The 4775-nt window shown below is 40.7% G+C and overlaps 1 pseudogene; it reads left to right on the forward strand.

Moving 5' to 3' along the window:
- Window positions 1-2056: 2056 nt before the first annotated feature.
- LOC100966919 lies at window positions 2057-2548 on the forward strand (annotated as a pseudogene).
- The last annotated feature ends 2227 nt before the right edge of the window (window positions 2549-4775 follow it).

The raw sequence follows: 4775 nt of genomic DNA on the forward strand, positions 1-4775 counted from the left end.
GCCATTTTTTGGTTGCAGCCATCATTGTTGTTTGGTGGGCCCAGGCTAGATTCAGACCCGCCACCTTAGGTGTATGTGGCTGGCGCCTTAGCCACTTGGGCCACAGGCGCCAAGCCTACAATTTTTAAATAATCATTGCATATTCTCCAAACATACTTGAGATTTTCTTTTCTTAAATCATGGACCCAAAAATTAAATATGGCAATTTAGAAAAATGCTCTTTATATACATCTTTTAAGAACTCATAAAAACCATTCAACATAGTAATAGTGCTGTTTTTTTTTTTTTAAGAGAGAGAGTGGTTTCTATTGTTTAAATTGTAGGCAATGTGGAAACATTGTTTGGAATATCCTTTTGTTGATGATTTCTATCTGTGACCAAAAATGGTGAGATAAACATTTTGGGGGGGGTTTTAAACATTTTTTGATGGTGAACTGTGGTTAAATCAAAAAGTAATTGAGGCTCGGCGCCTGTGGCTCAAGTGGCTAAGGCACCAGCCACATACACTTAAGGTGGCGGGTTTGAATCCAGCCCAGGCCCAGCAAACAACAATGACGGCTGCAACCAAAAAAAAAAAAAAATAGCCGGGCATTGTGGCGGGCGCCTGTGGTCCCAGCTACTTGGGAGGCTGAGGCAGGAGACTTGCTTGAGTCTAGGAGTTGGAGATTGCTGTGAGCTGTGATGTCATGGCACTCTACCCAGGGGCACAGCTTGAGGCTCTGTCTCAAAAAAAAAAAAAGTAATTGAAGAGGATCTTACGAGCAATTTCTTTTTTTCTTTTTTTGAGACAGAGTCTCATTCTGTTGGCTTAGGCTAGAGTGAGTGCCAGGGCATCAGTTTAGCTCACAGCAACCTCAACCCTTCAAACTCCTGGGGTCAAAAGATGTTCCTGCCTTGGTTTCCTGAATAGCTGTGCCTATAGGCACTTGCCATAAGGCCTCGCTGACTTTTCTATTTTTAGTAGAGGTGGGGTCTGGCTCTTGCTCAGGCTCAGGTCTCAAACTCCTGAACTCAAGTCATTCTTCTGTGTCGGCCATCCTTAGTGCTAGGATCATAGGTGTGAGCTACTGTATCTGGCTACGAGCAATTTCTTGAAATGCTTTTTTGGCATGAGCAAATAAGGGATGAATATTAATTTAGAAATAGCTCACACTTTCCAGCAAATTGTTATAATTTTTATTATTCAGAAAATAATTATGAGCCTAAAATTACTTACTCATTTAAAAAATTTCAGTTTTTGTGAGTGCTGGGCCTCTATGAGTGAATGTTATTTCTGAGAAAGTTACAAATAATAAATATTCTTTTTTTTTTTTTAGAGACAGTCTCACTTTGTTGCCCTCAGTAGAGTGCCATGGTGTCACAGCTCATAGCAACCTCCAGCTCTTGGGCTTAAGCGATTGTCTTGCCTCAGCCTCCCGAGTGGCTGAGACTATAGGTGTCCACCACAATACCTGGCTATTTTTTTGTGCAGTTTGGCTGGGGCCAGGTTTGAACCCACCACCCTCGGTATATGGGGCTGGCGCCCTATTTACTGAACCACCGGTGCCGCCCAATAATAAATAGTCTTTTCAACTCTGTTAGAAAGTTTTGGTTTTGTTTTATATCATTCATATTTCTTTAATTATTAAATACTCTGTGTAAATCAAAACATAGTTATAGATGAGTTAGTTGTATATATTAGTAATCTTTTTTTGTTTCACATGTGAATTTTCATGAAGCATGTAAATTTTATAATATACTGAAGTACAAGTTAAGTATCCCTTGTCCAAAATTCTTGGGATCAGAGTGTTCTGGATTTCAGAATTTCTCAGATCCTGGAATATTTGCATTATACTTTTACTGGTTGAGCGTTCCAAGTCTGAAAATCCAAAATCTGAAATGCTCCTGTGAGCATTTCCTTCGAATATCATGTTGGTGCTCAAAAGTTTTCAGATTTTGGCTCTTCCCTTTTGTGCCTATCACCTGAGAGGCAGCAGGGCTGCTGTGAAGTGGAGGGATGGAGGGTTAGGGGATTTGGGGACTCAGAAACGAGAGCTAATGGGAGGGATCATGTGAAGATATAGAGTCAAGTCAGGCAGTGTTATTTCCTAGACAGTGGTCTCCTAAGCCAAAATGAAGTTCAATCCCTTTGTGACTTCGGACCGAAGCGAGAACCGTAAAAGACATTTCAATGCGCCTTTCCACATTCACAGGAAGATTATGTCTTCCCCTCTTTCCAAAGAGCTGAGACAGAAGTACAATGTTCAATCTGTGCCCATCCAGAAGGATGATGAAGTTCAGGTTGTCCGGGGGCATCATAAAGGTCAGCAGATTGGTAAAGTAGTCCAGGTTTACAGGAAGAAATATGTCATCTACATTGAGCGGGTGCAGTGGGAAAAGGCTAATGGCACAACAAGGTGGTTATTACGGGGCTTAAAGTGGACAAAGACCGCAAAAAGATCCTTGAACGAAAAGCCAAATCTTGCCAAGTAGGAAAGGAAAAGGGCAAGTACAGGGAAGAAACAATTGAGAAGATACAGGAATAAATCTTAAATGCAACTTTCATTAAACACTGCTTAAAAGAAGAAAAAAAAGTTTTCAGATTTTGGAGAATTTCAGGTTTCAGATTTTCAGATTTGAAATGCTCAAACTGTATATTTAATTAAAATTAGATTTTAAAAAGTAATAGTTCTTTAGAATATTTAACTCTCACTAAGGGCCTCTACATTTTGGAAATAGTAGTGAAAAATTTTCTGAGAGATGGCTATGTATTTTTTAAGCTAAGTTGCTTAAAAATAGCATTATTATTTATCTGTTGATTGAACAGATTTTTATTACTATAAGCCTAAATGCAAACCTGTCTCTCACATGAAGAAAATATAAAGAAAACTTTAATAGTGACAAAGTGATTTTTAAGGTAGTCTAGTTAATTAAAATCTGTTTTCCTTAGAGTGAAATTTTGGCAATCCCAGTTCTGGTTAGTGGGTACATCTGAATCTTTGGTGCCTGTAGTCCCAGCCACTTGGGAGGCTAAGGTAAGAGAATCACCTAAGCCCAAGAGCTGGAGGTTGCTGTGAGCTGTGATACCACAGCACTCTACTGAGGATAACAAAGTGAGACTCTCCTACCCCCCCCCACCAAATGAATCTTTGTTTATAGCTGTGTAGCACAATCAAGAAGAAAGAGTCAGAGTTGATGGATGAGTTTTATCATCTTCATGCAAGATTTTTATCTGCTGAAGAAATTGCTAGAGAAATTCACCTTTACCTTTAATCACTGGTACCTCAATTTAATGCTTTTAAAATTCATCTGCTTTTTTTTTTTGAGATGGAGTATCACTTTGTTGCCCTGGGTAAAGTGCTGTTGTGTCATCTTAGCTCACAGCAACCTCAAACTCTTGGGTTCAAACCATCCTCTTGCTTCAGCCTCTCGACTGGCTGGGACTACAGGCGCCTGCCAGGACACCTGGCTAGTTTTTCTATTTTTAGTAGAGATGGGGTCTCTATCTTTCTCAGGCTGGTCTTCAACTCATGAGCTCAGTCATTCCACCCACCTCAGCCTCTCAGAGCGCTAGGATTACAGGCGTAAGCCACCATGCCTGGCATTCATCTGTTTTTTTTTTTTTTTGAGACAGAGCCTCAAGCTGTCACCCTGGGTAGAGTGCCGTGGCATTACAGCTCACAGCAACCTCCAACTCCTGGGCTCAAGCGAGTCTCCTGCCTCCGCCTCCCAAGTAGCTGGGACTACAGGCGCCCGCCACAACGCCCGGCTATTTTTTGGTTGCAGCCGTCATTGTTGTTTGGCGGGTCCGGGCTGGAGATTCAAACCCGCCACCTTAGGTGTACGTGGCTGGCGCCTTAGCAGGTTGAGCTATAGGCGCCGAGCCATTCATCTGTTTTTGAATACAAAATTTACTTTTTCCTTTCTTGTGGGTAATGAGAAGACTGTAATGACACTCTGCTTTCAAAGTGAGAGATACGAAGGAAATCAGATCTTTCCTTGATTTTTTTAAACACTTTATCATTAGGAGGACTCCTGTCTTTTCCTATCCACTTTTTAATTTATTTTTTAGATGACCAGTTAGCTGTGAATTAGTCACCTCTCTGCCCCCCCCCCCTTTTTTGAGACAGAGTCTCACTGTTTATAATCTATTGCAAGTAGTACATTTGACTTCTGCTGTGCTAATATTTCCTAGGCCTTTCTGGATCTATGAATATACATCTCAAAGTGTTAAAATATTTATTTTACAAACTTTTTTTTTTTTGAGACAGTATCACTATGTTGTCCACGGTAGAGTGCCATGGCGTCACAGCTCACCAACCTCAAACTCGTGAGCTGAAGCAATTCTCTTGTTTCAGTCTCTCGAGTAGCTGGGGCTACAGGCACCTGCCAGAACACCCAGCTATATTTTTTTTGTTGTAGTTGTCATTATTATTTGGCAGGCCTGGGCTGGGTTCGAACCTGCCAGCCCTGGTGTATGTGGCTGGCTCCTTAGCTGCTGAGCTACAGGTGCCAAGCCTATTTTACAAACTTCTTATAATTTGCTACTCTGTGGAATTTTTATTTTTAATTTTTTGCCCATGGAATTTTTTAATGAATACTGATTTATTTTCCACATGATTTTAAAATTATGACTTGTCCAAGGGATTTGAAAGTTGGGAGTGAAAGAATAAAATTGCGTCGCCTTCTCCTTTATCTCAGTGGACATGTTAAACATGCATTTTTAGTGATATCACAGTATGTGTCATTTAATTAGATCCTTCTCCTCACTTTAGATTCCCTGTGTATGGGGTGGG

The sequence above is a fragment of the Otolemur garnettii genome, unplaced genomic scaffold (genome assembly GCF_000181295.1).
Source record: "Otolemur garnettii isolate 467f Iridium unplaced genomic scaffold, OtoGar3 scaffold00001, whole genome shotgun sequence".
Taxonomy (NCBI): Eukaryota; Metazoa; Chordata; class Mammalia; order Primates; family Galagidae; genus Otolemur; species Otolemur garnettii.